Genomic DNA, 17,497 nt, shown 5'->3' with positions numbered 1-17,497 from the left:
AAGCAGTGTAGATGAAAACATAAAATTACAAAGGGATATTGATAGATTAGGTGAATGGGCAAAACTGTGGCAAATGGAATTCAATGTAGGCAAATGTGAGGTCATCCACTTTGGACCAAAAAAGGGTAGAACAGGGTACTTTCTAAATGGTAAAAAGTTAAACTGAAGTGTCATGAACAGGTGCAAAAAATAATCAATAAGGCTAATGGAATGCTGGCCTTTATATCTAGAGGACTAGAGTACAAGGGGGCAGAAGTTATGCTGCAGCTATACAAAACCCTGGTTAGGCCGCACCTGGAGTACTGTGAGCAGTTCTGGGCACCGCACCTTCGGAAGGACATATTGGCCTTGGAGGGAGTGCAGCGTAGGTTTACTAGAATGATAGCCGGACTTCAAAGGTTAAGTTACGAGGAGAGATTACACAAATTGGGGTTGTATTCTCTAGAGTTTAGAAGGTTAAGGGGTGATCTGATTGAAATTTATAAGATATTAAGGGGAACAGATAGGGTGGATAGAGAGAAACAATTTCCGCTGGTTGGGGATTCTAGGACGAGGGGGCACAGTCTCAAAATTAGAGCCAGACCTTTCAGGAGTGAGATTAGAAAACACTTCTACACACAAAGGGTGATAGAAGTTTAGAACTCTCTTCTACAAACTGCAATTGATGCTAGCTCAATTGCTAATTTTAAATCTGAGATAGAAAGCTTTTTGGCAACCAAATGTATTAAGGGATATGGGCCAAAGGCAGGTATATGGAGTTAGATCACAGATCAGCCATGATCGTATCAAATGGCGGAGTGGGCTCGAGGGGCTGAATGGCCTACTCCTGTTCCTATGATCCTATAAGGTCCTGTCTGCCCTCTCAGGTGGACGTAGAAGATCCCATGGCACTATTTGAAAAAGAACAGGGGAGTTCTCCCTGGTGTCCTGGCCAATATTTATCCCTCAACCAACATCACTAAAAAAAAGATTATCTGGTCAGCATCACATTGCTGTTTGTGGGACCTTGCTGTTCACAAATTGGCTGCCACTTTTCCTACATTACAACAGTGACTACATTTCAATAGTACTTCATTGGCTTTGGGACATCGTGAAAGGCGCTGCATAAATGCAAGTCTTTCTTTCATGCCCTCCTTACCCGGTGTGGCCTATATGTGACTCCAGTCCCACACCCAAAAAGGTTGACTAACTGGCCTCTGAAGTGACCAAGAAAGCCGCTCAGTTGTAGCAACAAGGGGGCCCACCACCACCTTCTCAGGACAACTAGGAACGGACAATAAATGCCGGCCTTGCCAGCGACGCTGACACTCCAAGAATGATTTTTTTTTTTTTTAAAGTCCAGGCAGGATGTTCACTATGGTGAGGGTTCAAAAACCAGGGACTCACATTAAAATAGTTAGGAGCAAGGAGGGGAATCAGGGGGAACTTTACGCCCAGAGTGGTAACAGAGCCACGGATGGCATTGGTATTGTTGGGGTCAAGAAACAATAGACATGATTCTATAGCGAGAAGGGGTTGAGGGATTTTGTGAGAAGGTAGGGGTGAGATCGAACAAAAAGGAGCAACTTGTTGGAACTAATGGACTTTTCTCATTCCTAAAAATGTCCCATTTTAAAAGTTGCTTTACAGCTAATTACCAGATGGAGAAACGCAGCTCTAGAAATAGATACAGTAATATACTGTGGGTTTATGGCATGAGGTATGGAATAAGAAAGTCACGATGTAATGGTGAATCTATATAAAACCTTAGGAAGACCACAGTTGGAGTACTGTGTGCAGCTTTGGGCTCCACACCATAGGAAGGTTGTGAGGTAACAGAGAAGGTTCAGCGTAGATTCACTAGAACACTGCCTGGAATGAGGAGATACAAATACAAAGAAAAACTTGGAAAAATTGTGGCTGCTTTTTTTTGAACAGAGGAGTATCTGGGTGATTTGATAGAGGTGTTTAAAATTATAAAGGGAGGGGACAGGGTAAATAGGAACAGACTGAGTCCAGTGATTAGGCAGCATCTGTGGAGAAAGAAACAGAGTTAACGTTTCAGGTCGAAGACCTTTTGTCAGAACTGGAAGATGTTAAGAGTTAAAGTTTTTAAGCAAGTACAGAGCCAGGGAAAGATGGTGGTGGGGGGGAGGGGTGGGAGGAAAGAATAAAAGGGAAGGTCTGTGATAGGAGGTTAGAAATATAATCTCTAAGTGCCATCAAACTTTAAGCACTGGTAGTTGTGGCTTGTACTGTACAGACTCTGGGCTACTTGTACATGCCTGTTTTTATATTAAGTACGGACCAGGGGTCTAGCATTTGAAAATGACAGCCAGCCGCAAAAAAAGGCACTGAGTGCATGGCCTCTCCCTAGCGTGACACATGCAGACACAATGCTGCCCTGTAGCAGCGGCATTTCATCGGAATTAATATTGAACAAGCTAATGTCGGTTTACACACAGGAAAAGCAGACTAATGGTTTAAAAAAACCCACACCGATTGAGATTAGGGCTGCTAACCTCTAGGAATTGAAGATTAATCTCCAGGACACTGCTGGGAACAACTCCGGGGAGATAAGTCTTAGGGCTTTAAAAAATAAAATTATATGATTTTTTCCCCCATATTCTTTGCATACTTTTGTTTTATTAGTTATAGAAATATTAGAAATGGGGGGGGGGGGGGGGTCGGCTGTTGGACGGGGCGGTTGGAGGTCACATGATTAAACCTCCAGGAATATGTCCAACCAGAGTTGGCGACCCTACTTCAGATTCTCAGCAAAATCAGGTCTGACCAAACGATGGCCTCGTTTCTTTGAGACCTATTGCCCGGGACCAGTGTGTACCTTTTAAACCAGTTGGCCTCGCACCTCTGGTAGTGTAGGAGAAAACTAAAAAAAGTGTTGGCGACTGTCTCTCTTCCCGTCTGATATAAAACCAGACAGCTCCAGCTTTTCCCCTTCGAACATGGCCCAGGATATCTTTAAATACACTCCACAGCTTACTTGCATGTCTTGGATATGAAAGCAATCAGAATTTCACATCGTCACATTGACAGTTGGTTCTAACATTCGACCGGGTCATTGGGTTCGGACAGGGATCGGGTCAATAATCCACACTGAGCGACACTTCATTCAAACTTCAAAATACAGAAAAAGATGCTTCTCCGACCCGACTTAAAATGACCGGGACAGTCAAAACCTTAGCGTAGCCTCTCCCAATGGCCGACTGACTCGGTAAGGACACCTCCCTGAAGGAGCTCTTAGCAGCGTGAACCGAAAGTACCAGGGTCACTCCCGTTTACTGATCTTAGCCGGGGCTGCATTAAGCAACACAGTTAGCCGTGCGCCTCTGGGTGGTATAGGGGAAAGATAGAGAGATCGGTCCACTTCTTGGTCGCTGTGCCGAGCAGAAAGTGTGCAAGTCACTTCAGAGCGGATTAGGCTGAACGGTGCTGCCCGCCATAGTCTAATAGCCTGCTGTCTAGGCCATTGCGTGAAAAGTGGACGTTGGAACAGCGGACTCCCAGGAATTTCAGGGACCCTGAACCATTGGTGAAGCTGGTCCTCAACCTCCATAAGCTGGGAAGCAGGATGGAAGAGGGGGAATATGCCCAGCATCCCTGCTCCTGAACACCATCCAGTACATTGGCTGGAAAGTGCGTGCGTGTGCGGACATTTAGTGAAGACGGGTTGCAGTTCGGTTGTGATGCCATCCATTGTTAAATAGCCAGGGACATTTAATGTCTAGGCCCACACGTGGAGAATGCGCCACTGGGCGAGGTACCAGCTGGCTATTAGTGCCGATGGATCCGTACCCAAGTGAGGGAGTCAACACCTTCATGGGAGATGGGAAGAAAATTGGGGGAAGGGTGGGATAGAGAGAGGGGATGAGGAGGGCAAAAATGGCGAGGGAACTGATCTCCATTCCATTGGGAGTCGGTTACTAAACGTTATTAGTGATCACCTGTCCATGGAGATGCAAACACCATCAGGATGAAATAAGTGGATCGCTACATCTCGAGGGTTAAACCTGTGTTGCTTTGTAGAGTCTATACTGTACGGGTATATCTTCCAATTGTCGATGCTCACATATGAAGGCTCAACACGCTTCACACTTCATTGCGCTGTTTCAAGGCAGGTGTCGACGAGTTTATTTTAAAATCACAAACAGGAATACTATATCAGTTCATTGAGCCTTTGGATGTGAACCCCACCGATCAGACAATCGACCCCTCAGTTTCCACTTGTATTTACTGCCACATGAAAAAACAATAAGATGGACAAATGTGATTTCTTGGTGCTTTCTTCCCCCTCGACCACCCCCAAAGAAATAAGAACTCCTGAAGAGAATTGAACCTTCTGGGATGGTTTCCCTGGCCGAGAACAATCGGGAGGCTCCAGGGGTAAATCTCCTGCGTGGCGCAGAATGGAACCGCACGGACCAGCGAAGTCCCAGGTTCCGATGCCCGTTCCGTGCGGAGTTAGCTGATCCCAGCTGACGGGGGATAAGATTCAGCCAAGGCTTCCCAGCCCTGCGCTCTGTCCAAGGAAATCAACTGGAAAATGTAGCTGGGGGAATTACACAGAGCGTACAGCACAGAAACAGGCCATTCGGCCCAACTTGTCTATGCTAGTGTTTTTGCTCCACACGAGCCTCCTCCTCCCACCCTTCCTCATTTAAGCCTATCAGTATATTCCTTTCTCCCTCATGTGTTTATCTAGCTTCCCCTTAAATGCATCTATGCTATTCGCCTCAACTACTCCTTGTGGTAGCGAGTAGCACATTCTCACCACTCTCTGGGTAAAGAAATTTCTCCAGAATTCCTTATTGGATTTATTAGTGACTATCTTATTTTTATGGCCCCTAATTTTGGATTCCCCCACAAGTGGAAACATCTTTGGACTGGACTGGAAGACAGGATTGGACTGGGAAGTGAGTCCCTCCCACAGAGACACACGCCCAACACTCAATGCCCGGTTTGGATCCGCAGGGTGGCCGTTGCCCGTGGACCAAGAGGAAGACAGTTGCCCATTGTCCCCTTTCCTTTCAATGGACCATTTACATTTTACATGAAATCTCCTGGAGACACAGTGCAAATTCCCCTCCTTCCCTCAAGCTTTCTCCTCACCAATTTTCTCCGCCCATCAGTTTTTCTCCCCTCTGCTCCTCACTACTGTTCATTTCCACGAGCAGCCAAGCAGCCGTGTGTGTGTGTGAACCCTGACATTGAGGATCAACAGGCTATTCACTCATGGGAGACATCACAGCTGAGCTTGATCCTGTCCTCGCCAGACATACACACTTCCAGCAGAGGTCACTAAATTGTAATCAGAAAGAACAAACTTCCATTTATATAGCATCTTGCACGTCCCAAAGCACTTCACCACCAACAAAGTACTTTTGAAGTGTAGTCATTGTTGTAATGTAGAAAACGTGGCAGCTAATTTGCGCACAGCAAGGTCCCACAAACTGCAAAGAAATAAATGACCAATTTATCTGTTTTTGGTTGAGAGATAAATATTGGCCAGGACACTGGGGAGAATTCCCCTGCTCTTTTTCGAATAGTGGAGTGGGGATCTTTTACGCCCACCTGAGAGGGCAGACACCTCATCTGAAAGATGGATTTTTACACTGGATTATCAGCCTGGATTAAGGGCTCAAGTCTCTAGAGTGGGGCGAGGTACCCATGACCTTCTGGCTTCAGTGAAGGAGAGAGAGCTACCCACTGCTCCAAGGCTGACATTAGGAATGCAACCCTAGGTTGCCCTCTCACCTCTCTGACTCGGGGTTGGGGGGGGGGGGCATCGAGACCAATTGTGAGGGCCCCTTCCACCACCTTGGTTGAGATCAGCACAGGCCATGGGTTAAATCTGGGACCTTCCTGGTTGGTCTGGCTTGACTACTCCTTGTGTAAACTTGTCGTGCCTTCAGGAAGAGCACAGTGTAAATTGTCTGTAGGACTTATTTAATCCTTTCTGATTTAAAATACATTATTCATCCACACTTACCACTTTTCACACTAACATTGCAACACGCTACCCTGAGGACAAAATGCTTTTGGAAGAAATGATTTATTGCACAGGCTGCATTATTCAGCCTAAAAGTCCCAGCCCTAATCTAGGAACAGAAGGAGGCCATTCATCACATGTAACCTGTTGCGCTATTCAATTGATTATGGCTGATCTGTATCTTTACTCCATCTACTTGCCTTGGTTCTGTAACCCTTAGTACCCCTGCCTAACAAAAATCTATAAATCTCAGTTTTGAAATTTTCAATTGACCCCCAGCCTCAACAGCTTTTCAGGGTGGGGGAGGTGGGGGGGAGAAAGAGGAAGGGAGAACAAGAGTTCCAGATTTCCACTCCCCTTTGTATGAAGAAGTGCTTTCTGATATCACCCCTCAATAGCCTAGCTCTAATTTTAAGGTTATGCCCCCAATGTTCTGGACTCCCCACCAGAGGAAATAGTTTCCATCTACCCTATCAAATCCTTTAATCATCTCAAACACCTCAATTAGATCACCCCTTAATCTTCTATATTCGAGGGAATACAAGTCTAGTCTATGCAACCTGCCCTCATAATTTAACCCTTTTAGCCCCAGTATCATTCTGGTGAATCTGCGCTGTACCCCCTCCAAGGCCAATATATCCTTACTGATATATATATAGGGTGAATTTTCAGTGGAAATCCACCCCCATCCTCTTGGCTGCATTTGTGACAATAGGTCAACATCTACCCAAGATCTCAACACTGCTTCTGTATTGGGGTCTCTCTTTCAGCACCTCTCACACTCTCTTGGACAGGGTGCAAGGAAGAGTCCATCTTCTGGCAGGCAGTCCCCTGCTCACCTCTACCTTCTCTCCAGCTGTATTCGCTAAGGGGACATCCCAGTCCCAAGATTCAGTGGCAAGTCTTTGCGAGTCATTTCAGAGGGCAACAGTGTCTCCAAAATTGAGGCCGTCAATAGCTATTTAGATAGATGGGATGGCCAGTGGGATAAAGAATAAGTTTTTGAAAGAAGCTTACATCTTATGTTTTCATGTACATGTCCCCGAGAATGACTTTAAATGGACGGTATGCTTTATTTTGGTATTGTCAGCAGCAGATTTGCTAGTATGGTGACTGTAGAACTAGCAATCTGCCTTCTTATAAAAAGTTAAATGCGAGCGGTGTCGTGTGATATTAATTGTTCTCTCAAATTGTTACCGCCAGCCTATAATCCTAGTGGCACAAAACTTTAAAGGCTCTCCAGCCACAACCCAAATTTAGCCTGTAACTGTATTGCTGGGTGGTTTTCACAGTCCAACTGGACATAGTATGAAAACTGCAAACACTCAACATTACACTTTAAATCCCGGGGACCATACTGAGTAAGTAACCAGTTTCTGGACCTCAGCCTTTGCTTTTCTAACTAAGTTTCCACATGACTGCAGACATCACCCAGTTTTACCTCTGCCTCCTTCATTTAACCAAAATCCGTTTCTCTCCTCCTTTCTCTTTCTGTCTCTCACTGTCACACTTATTCTTCTCTTCTTCCCCTTTTAAGAAGAACGAACTTACATTATGCGTGCTCACGTGTTCAGGACATCCCAAAGCACTTCACAGCCAATGAAGTACTTTTGAAGTGTAGTCACTAGTAATGTAGGGAAATGTGGCAGTCCAATTTGTCCAACAAACAGCAATGAGATAAATGACCAGATAATCTGTTTAGTGATGTTGGTTGAGGGGTAAGTGTTGGCCAGGAGACCGGGAAGAACTCGCCTGTTCTTCTTCAGTTGAGGCCATGGGACCTTTTGCATCCACCTGAAGGAGCAGATGGGGCCTCGGTTTAACGTCTCATCTGAAAGACGCATCCCTGACGGTGCAGCACTCCCTCAGGAATTACAAGGAAGTTTCAAGCCTTGATTACGCGCTCAAGTCTCTGGAGTGGGACTCGAACCCACGACTGTCCGACTCAGAGGCGAGTGCCAAATGGTGTCTTATTTCCTCTGTCACTCATTACTGTCCCCTCCCCCTCTCATTCCCTTTTCTTCCCTCTGTCAGTCCTTCTTTCCCATCCCCCTCCACTCTCACACGGTTACTGGGTGCTCTTTGTTTCATGGACCCGATTGACTCCTCTCCCCCAGGTAATGCCGCCTGGCAGTGCCAAAGGTTTGGGCTGGTGGCAGTATGAGTGGAGTCATTCCCCATTTACTCTTCTGCCGAGTTCCAAGGCCCAGTGACTGCTTCTAACAACTGCGTGAAGGCCCCTCTCCCCACGATGGCACATTCAGGCTAAAATCAGATGGGGAGAAAAAAATAATTCCACAAAATACAACAGATAAACTGGTTCAACTTGTGGTAAGTCTATTCTGTCCTTTAGGGAAGGAAACCTGCCGTCCTTACCCGGTCTGGCCTATATGTGACTCCAGACCCACAGCAATGTGGTTTATTCTTAATCGCCCTTTGAAATGGCCTAGCAAGCCACTCAGTTGTAAAATCTCGCTACAAAAAGTCATAATAAGAATAGGACCACCTGGCATCGGACCACTAGGCACCGGACACGACAAAGGCAAACCAAGCCCAGTCGACCCTGCAAAGACCTCCTCAGTAACATCTGGGGACTTGTGCCAAAATTGGGAGAGCTGTCCCACAGACTAGTCAAGCAACAGCCTGACATAGCCATACTCACAGAATCATACCTTTCAGCCAACGTCCCAGACTCTTCAATCACCATCCCTGGGTATGTCCTGTGCCACCGGCAGAGGTGGCGGTACAGTGATATACAGTCAGGAGGGAGTGGGCCTGGGAGTCCTCAACATTGACTCCAGACACCATGAAATCTCGTTATCAGGTCAAACATGGGCAAGGAAACCTCCTGCTGATTACCACCTACCGCCCTCCCTCAGCTGATGAATCAGTCCTCCTCCATGTTGAACACCACTTGGAGGAAGCACTGAGGGTAGCAAGGGCACAGAATGTACTCTGGGTGGAGGACTTCAATGTCCATCACCAAGAGTGGCTCGGTAGCACCACTACTGACTGAGCTGGCCGAGTCCTGAAGGACACAGCTGCCAGACTGGACCTGCGGTAAGTGGTGAGCGAACCAACACGAGGGAAAACCTACTTGACCTCGTCCTCACCAATCTACCTGTCGCAGATGCATCTGTTCATGACAGTGTTGCTGGAGTGACCACCGCACGGTCCTTGTGGAGACGAAGTCCCGTCTTCACAATGAGGACACCATCCAACGTGTTGTGTGGCACTACCACCGTTAGTATATTAAAATCTCTCTCTCTCTCTCTGCCATTTGGGTCTCTTTCTCTCTGTCTGTGTAATTTGAAACAATGTATATTCAGTGTACTGGGACGTACTGTTCTCCGTGGCTAATCTGTCTGAACACCAACGACACCTTTTGATTGGTGTGATGGTGTCCCAGCCTAATATAAGATATGCGATTTGAGAACCTTTCACTCATTCAGCTGACGAAGGGGATAATCTCCGAAAGCTTGTGATTTTAAAATAAATTTGTTGGACTATAACCTGGTGTTGTAAGATTCCTTACATCTCCAACTAGAGAAAGTCTAAGCACCTCCCCTTGACATTCAACGGCATTACCATCGCCGAAACCCCCACCATCAACATCCTGGGGGTCATCATTGACCAGAAACTTAACTGGAACAGCCACATAAATATTGTGGCTACAAAAGCAGGTCAGAGGCTGGGTATTCTGCAGCAAGTGACTCACCTCCTGACTCCCCAAAGCCTTTCCACCATCTACAAGGCACAAGTCAGAAGCATGATGGAATACTCTCCACTTGCCTGGTTGATTGCAGCTCCAACAACACTCAAGAAGCTCGACAACATCCAGGACAAAGCAGCCCGCTTGATTGGCACCCCATCCACCACCCTAAACATTCACTCCCTTCACCACCGGCACACAGTGGCTGCAGTGTGTACCATCTACAGGATGCACTGCAGCAACTCGCCAAGGCTTCTCCGACAGCACCTCCCAAACCCGCGACCTCTACCACCTAGAAGGACGAGGGCAGCAGGCACATGGGAACAACACCACCCGCACGTTCCCCTCCAAGTCACACACCATCCTGATTTGGAAATATATCGCCGTTCCTTCATCGTCGCTGGGTCAAAATCCTGGAACTCCCTTCCTAACAGCACTGTGGGAGAACCTTCACCACACGGTCTGCAGTGGTTCAAGAAGGCGGCTCACCACCACCTTCTCAAGGGCAATTAGGGATGGGCAATAAATGTTGGCCTTGCCAGTGATGCCCACATCCCATGAATGAATTTTTAAAAATTCCAGAATTATTATAAATTAAGTGAAATCATGGACTATGTGCGCTCATTTTCAACAGTCCTTCTTCAAACAGGTGTCAATTGTGGCTCAGTGATGGCACTCACCTCTGAGTCGACAAGGCTGTGGGTTTAAGTCCCACTCCAGAGACTTGAGCACTAAATTGAGGCTGATACTTCAGTCCAGTACTGTGGGAATGCTGCAGTGTCGGAGGGGCCGTATTTCAGATGAGATGTTAAACCGAGACCCCATCCGTCTTCTCAGGTGGATGTAAAAGGTCCCATGGCACTAAAGAGCAGGGGAGATCCCCCCCGGTGTCCTGGCCAATATTTATCCCTTAACCAACATCCCTAAAACAGATCATCTGGCCATTATCACATTGTTGTTTGTGGGATCTTGCTGTGTGCAAATTGGCTGCTGTTTTTCCTACATTACAACAGTGACTACACTTCAAAAGTACCTCATTGGCTGTAAAGCACTTTGGGACATACCGAGGTCATGAAAGGCACTATAGAAATGCAAGTCTGTTCTTGGTAATCAAAGTCAAGAACAGTGCTTGGTAACCAGGTTCTTTTTCCATTGGTTATCACCAAAACACATTGGAACATCCCTTAATTTCCAGATTCTAATTCAGTTGCCCAACCTCCCATACACTCATGATCGACCCTGCTATTTATCCCGAGGTTAGATCTGAAGAGTCCCATTCTTCCAAGAACGTTTTCAATTTCTCACCACCCCGCCCCCCCCCCCCGGCCCCCGCAGAAAAACACAGACCCATCACACCTTTTGGTTCACTCACCGGAGTTCAGAAATTCAACCTAATCAAGGCCCCGCCCCAACAATGCACTTTCCCCATCAAGAGCTACTCTCCAACCTCGAAAAGCTTCGCAGCCTGAAGACTGGGCTCGCGGGTCATATCAGCAGGATTTCTCAGTCTACGTGATATTCTGGAACCATTCGTACCTTCCGTCGATGGGTAGATAGGATAGATGCCAAAAAAAACTATGCAGGAAAATTTCAACCGCACATCAGATTGGAGAACATTTGATGTTGTAGATCTAGAAAGCAGAATCCAATACCAAACTCACCCCTGAGCATGCAGTGTTCTAGATTAAATCTAGATAGCAGAATCCAATACCAAAATCACTGAGCGTTCAGTGTTCTAGATTAAAATTTAGAAAGCAGAATCCAGTACCAAACTCACCCCGAGCATTCACTGTTCTAGATTGAATCTAGAACGCAGAACCCAATACTCACCCCTCAAAGCTGAAGTTAAAACATCTTACATTAGATATTATATCAAACAGTCCTATTTATTAACACTTTCCCAACTGCTAGAAAAGAATCAACTTAAAGGAACCATTTTTGAAAGAGTTTATATTTCTATGACCTACAAGCAGTTCATGCAAACTTGCTGAAATTAGGAAAACAACCCTTATATTTTAATGAAAATATTGTAATTAACTTAGAAAGAAAGTATTTTTAAAGAACCTTTCATGACCTCAGGGTGTCTCAGCCAATAAAGTACTTTTGAAGTGTAATCACGGTTTAATGTAGGGAAACACAGAAGCTAAACTGCACACAGCAAGATCCCACAAACAGCAAAAGAGATAAATGACTAGATAATCTGTTTTAATCACATTGGTTGAAGGATAATTGCTGGGCAGAGCACCTCTCCTGGTTGTACTTAAACCCACAACCATCTGACTCAGATGGCAAGAATGCTACCACTGAGCCAAGATTGCCACTGACTCAACTGTGTTAGGGGAAAAAAGTACTTAATCTAACATTAACTTTCATGGGGTTGTAGTTATGACACACAAAATTATTTCCTTAAAGAAAAATATCAAAAAGTGTTATTTTTTCAGAAATCTAGAATAGTCTCAAGTTTGCACTTTCTATCTTCAATACTGTGTTATGATATAGTTGCAGATTAGACCTGTTCTCACTCCACCCAAGCAGTAAATATACATTATAATAAGAACATAAGAAATAGGAGCAGGAGTAGGCCGTCCGGCCCCTCGAGCCTGCTCCGCCATTCAACAAGATCATAGCTGATCTTCTATCTCAATGCCATTTTCCTGCACTATCCCCATATCCCTTGACGCCTTTAATATCTAGAAATCTATTGATCTTTGTTTTGAATGTACTCAATGTCTGAGCCTCCACAGCCCTCTGGGGTAGAGAATTCCAAAGATTCACCACCCTCTGAGTGAAGAAATTTCTCCTCATCTCAGTCCTAAATGGCCTACCCCTTATTCTGAGACAGTGATCCCTGGTTCTAGACTCCCCAGCCAGGGGAAACATCCTCCTTGCATCTAACCAGTCGAGCCCTATAAGTATTTTGTATGTTTCAATGAGATTACTTCTCATTCTTCTAAACACTAGAGAACACAGGCCCAGTCTACTCAATCTCTCCTCATACGACAATCCGCCATCCCAGGAATCAGTCTGGTGAACCTTCGTTGCACTCCCTCTATGGTAAGTATATCCTTTCTTAGGTAAGGAGACCAAAATTGTACACAATTCTCCAGGTGCGGTCTCACCAAGGCCCTATATAATTGCAGTAAGACATCTTTACTCCTGTACTCAAATCTTCTTGTAATAAAGGCCAACATACTATTTGCTTTCCTAATTCCTAATTTCCTAATTGCTGCACCTGCATGTTAGCTTTCATTGACTCATTTACAAGGACACCCAGGTCCCTTTAAACATCAACATTTCCCAATCTCTCACCATTTAAAAAATACTCTGCATTTCTGTTTTTCCTACCAAAGTGGATAACTTCACATTTTTCCACATTATATTCCATCTGCCATGTTCTTGCCCACTCACTTAGCCTGTCTTGAAGCCCCTTTGCCCTTGAAGCCTCTTTGCATCCTCCTCACATCTCACATTCCCACCTAGTTTTGTGTCAACAGCAAACTTGGAAATATTACACTTGGTCCCATCATCCAAATCATTGATATAGATTGTGAATAGCTAGGGTCCAAGCACTGATCCCTGCGGTACCCCACTAGTCACAGTCTGCCAACCTGAAAAAGACACGTTTACTCCTACTCTGTTTTCTGTCTGTTAACCAATTCTCAATCCATGCCAGTATATTACCCCAATTCCATGTGCTCTAACTGTGTTCACCAACCTCCTCACTGGGACCTTATCGAAAGCCTTCTGAAAATCCAAATACACCACATCCACTTGTTCCCCCTTATCTATTCTACTAGTTACATCCTCAAAGAACTCCAATAGGTTTATCAAACATGATTTCCCTTTCATAAATTCATGTAGACTCTGCCAAATCCTACCATTAATTTCTAAGTGTTCTGTTATCACAGCCTTTATAATAGATTCTAGTATTTTCCCAACTACTGATGTCAGGCTAACAGGTCTGTAGCTCCCTGTTTTCTCTCTTCCCTCCTTTCTTAAATAGTGGGGTTACATTTGCTACCCTCCAATCTGCAGGAACCATTCCAGAATCTATAGAATTTTGGAAGATGACAACCAATGCATCCACTATCTCTATAGCCACCTCTTTCAAAACCATGGGATGTAGATCATCAGGTCCTTGGGATTTATCGACTTTCAGTCCCATTAATTTCTCTAGTACTATTTTTTACTAATACTAATTTCCTTCAGCTCCTCATTCTCGCCAGACTCTTGGTTCTCTAGTATTTCTGCGAGGTTTTTTTGTGTCTTCTTCTGAGAAGACAGACACAAAGTATTTGTTTAATTTCTCTGCCATTTCCTTATTCCCCATTATAAATTCTCCCGTCTCTATCTGCAAAGGACCCACATTTGCCTTTGCCAGTCTTTTCCTTTTTACATACCTATAGATGCTTTTACAGTCTGTTTTTATGTTTCTCGCTAGTTTACTCTCATATTCTATTTTCCCTTTCTTGGCCAAAGCCCCAAGAATCTAAAGCCCTCCCTCCTGCACCATCTCTCCAGCCATGCATTCATCTGCTCTATCCTCCTATTTCTATATTCAGTAGCACGTGGCACTACTACCCTTGACGTCCTGCTCGCTAATCTCTTTCTTAACTCTTTAATCTCTGCCTGCAGGACCTCATCCCTCTTTCTACCTATGTCGTTGGTACCGATATGGACCACGACCTCTGGCTGTTCACCCTCGCCCTCCAGAATGTTCTGCAGTCGCTCAGTGACATCCTTGACCCTGGCGTCAGGGAGGCAACACACCATCTTGGAATCATGTCTCCGGCCGCAGAAATGCCTGCCTGTTCCCCTAACTATTGAATCCCCTATCACTATTTCTCTCCTGACCTTTCTCCTCCCCCACCCCCGTACAGCTGAGCCACCCATGGTGCTGTGGACTTAGCTCTGGCTGCACTCCCCTGGGGAACCCTCTCCCTCACTAGTATTCAGAACTGAATACCGGAGAGTCCGATACCCTCAGGGGACACCTGCACTACCTGCCTGGTCCTCCTTGTCTGTCTGGCGGTTAGCCAGTCCCTCTCTACCTGCACTCTCTTAAGCTGCGGGGAGACCATCTCCTGAAACGTGCTATCCACGAAACTCTCCAGCCTCGCGGATGCCCTCCAGCTGTTTCTCGTGGAGCTCGAGCTCCTCCAGCTGACGACACTTCCTACACCTGCGGTTGTCCAGGACACGGAAGCGTCCTGGAGTTCCCACATGGTGCAGGATGTGCATTCGACGGGTGTGAGCTGCCCTTCCATGCCTCGGTTTATTTGATTGTTTTACTCAACTTAAAAATAAATTAAGCCATTAAAAAAAACATTTAAGTTAGCTGGGTCAGAATGCAAAGAAGGCGTGGTGATATGTGGCTGATTGAGGCTTAGTGCTTCGTCGTTAGGAAAGTGCTATCCAGACATAAACACTTCCCTGCTCATCATACGAGTACACACTGTGGGTTGACTGGTATAACAATACTGCACCCTGCCATTCACTGCGAGCAACGCCACGGGAAGAGGCCGACGAGCTTCTGACAGCTTTCACCTGAAGGCACAACACTACCGCCCTGCGGCAGCTTTAATACGCTTGAAGGACATGCCATCCTCACTGTCTTAAATCAGTGCAGGTGCCAAATTACCAAAAACACCAAGCACATTGAACTCGCACCTCAGCTCAGGGTGGGGCTGGGAAATTCAATTAAAAGTGACACTGTAAAGATAAAATAGGCATTCCAATACTGCTGAGTAACCACTGGTTTTCATATTAATAGTACACTGTAATCCCATTTTATATTAAATTGCATTTTTAATTATTTCACTAGAGCCCAATTATTGCAAAAAATAACAGCATTTAAATTGTTTTTTTGCAAAATTATGTTGGAAATTCTTCATTTTCAAAAATGTGTTAGCAGAGCCACGGTGACAGTCGGATCGCTAAATTCGAAGCTCGCGACTTGTGAAAAGTCTTGGTTCTAATAACAGAAAATGAAAATGTAACGCTCTTTGCTACAATATTTTCCGAAGTCTCTCCGGTGCACCGAAATTGGAGTTTGCTTTTTTTAAAAAAAAAATATGACAATCGCAGCAACAATTAGTAACCCAGAAAGAAGCATATTGGAGACAGAACTAGTGCACTTTTCACAAGGAATCGTGTCCAGTCCGAATGCAAAAATCTCTTGCACGATATAATACATATAAAAACAGAAAATACTGGAAATACTCAGCAAATCAGGCAGCATCTGTGGAGAAAGAAACAGAGTTAACGTCTCAGGTCGATGACCCTTCCTCAGAACTGAACATCTTTTTCAGTCAGGAGCTGCATATCAAATAGATGTCCTGGTGTCCCGTTCATGTCGGAATCTGATTTAATATTTACTCTTGTCATAAAATCCCGCTCTAACTTCACCGAATGAGATTGCAAACCAAGTCTTACTTCCAACAATATGTGACTGGAATTGTCATGATTCCAACGACCAAAAACAAAAACAAAAAAAAAAAAAGCGCTACTTGCAAAGAAAGCAAAAGTTATTAAGGAGATTGCAATGTTGCGGTTTTCGATGCTGACTGACTTTGCCTGTTGCTTTAAGCGGCAGATGTTGTGTGTTGTGTGTTGTGCTCCTGCACTCGCCCGCTGCGTGGCTCCGTCTCCCTCACAGGCAGCGCTCCAGCTCCGGGCTTTACCCTGCTTCACACCTAGTCACGTGCATTCCGGGAAAGTCCCTCCCCCCTCCCCATCGCCTCCGACTGGGCATGCGCGAGCGCATGGCATGCTGGGGATTGTAGTCCAGCTGCGGGTGCGGGAGGGAGAAAACTACACGGGCCACAGCGCTGTGCGCCTGCGCCCCCTCCCCCTCCCCCCCCCCGCCCCCCCCCCCGCCCTCCAACTGCCATCTGGCCCATAGAAGTTGACAACATGGAAACAGGCCCTTCGGCCCAACGTGTCCATGTCGCCCAGTTTGTACCACTCAGCTAGTCCCGATTGCCTGCACTTGGCCCGCATCCCTCTATACCCGTCTCGCCCATGATGTGGAGATGCCGGTGATGGACTGGGGTTGACAGTTGTAAACAATTTTACAACACCAAGTTATAGTCCAGCAATTTTATTTTTAATCACACAAGCTTTGGGAGGCTCCCTCCTTCGTCAGGTGGTGGAAGGAGGGAGCCTCCGAAAGCTTGTGGGATTAAAAATAAAATTGTTGGACTATAACTTGGTGTTGTAAAATTGTTTACATCTTACCCATGTAACTGTCCAAATGCTTTTTAAAAGACAAAATTGTACCCGCCTCTACTACTGCCTCTGGCAGCTCGTTCCAGACACTCACCACCTTTTGAGTGAAAAAATTGCCCCTCTGGACCCTTTTGTATCTCTCCCCTCTCACCTTAAATCTATGCCCCCTTGTTATAGACTCCCCTTCCTTTGGGAAAAGATTTTGACTATCTACCTTATCTATGCCCCTCATTATTTTATAGACTACTATAAGATCACCCCTTAACCTCCTACTCTCCAGGGAAAAAAGTCCCAGTCTATCCAATCTCTCCCTATAAGTCAAACCATCAAGTCCCGGTAGCATCCTAGTAAATCTTTTCTGCACTCTTTCTAGTTTAATAATATCCTTTCTATAATAGGGTGACCAGAACTGTACACAGTATTCCAAGTGTGGCCTTACTAATGTCTTGTACAACTTCAATAAGACATCCCAACTCCTGTATTCAATGTTCTGACCAATGAAACCAAGCATGCTGAATGCCTTCTTCACCACCCTATCCACCTGTGACTCCACTTTCAAGGAGCTA

At 45.5% G+C, this 17,497-nt stretch overlaps 1 protein-coding gene across 2 annotated transcripts in view; it reads right to left on the bottom strand.

Moving 5' to 3' along the window:
• il34 (interleukin 34) overlaps window positions 1-16,360 on the bottom strand; it is a 62,371-nt gene extending 46,011 nt beyond the window's left edge. Inside the window, exon 1 of one of the 2 annotated variants that reach the window (XM_067997412.1) lies at window positions 16,273-16,360. The gene's annotated coding sequence lies outside the window, so the exon portion shown is untranslated. The other variant, XM_067997413.1, reaches the window with a different exon arrangement.
• Between the last annotated feature and the right edge of the window lie 1,137 nt (window positions 16,361-17,497).

This window comes from Heptranchias perlo, chromosome 16 (genome assembly GCF_035084215.1).
Source record: "Heptranchias perlo isolate sHepPer1 chromosome 16, sHepPer1.hap1, whole genome shotgun sequence".
Lineage (NCBI taxonomy): Eukaryota > Metazoa > Chordata > Chondrichthyes > Hexanchiformes > Hexanchidae > Heptranchias > Heptranchias perlo.
This window is presented reverse-complemented; position numbering and strand designations above follow the sequence as displayed.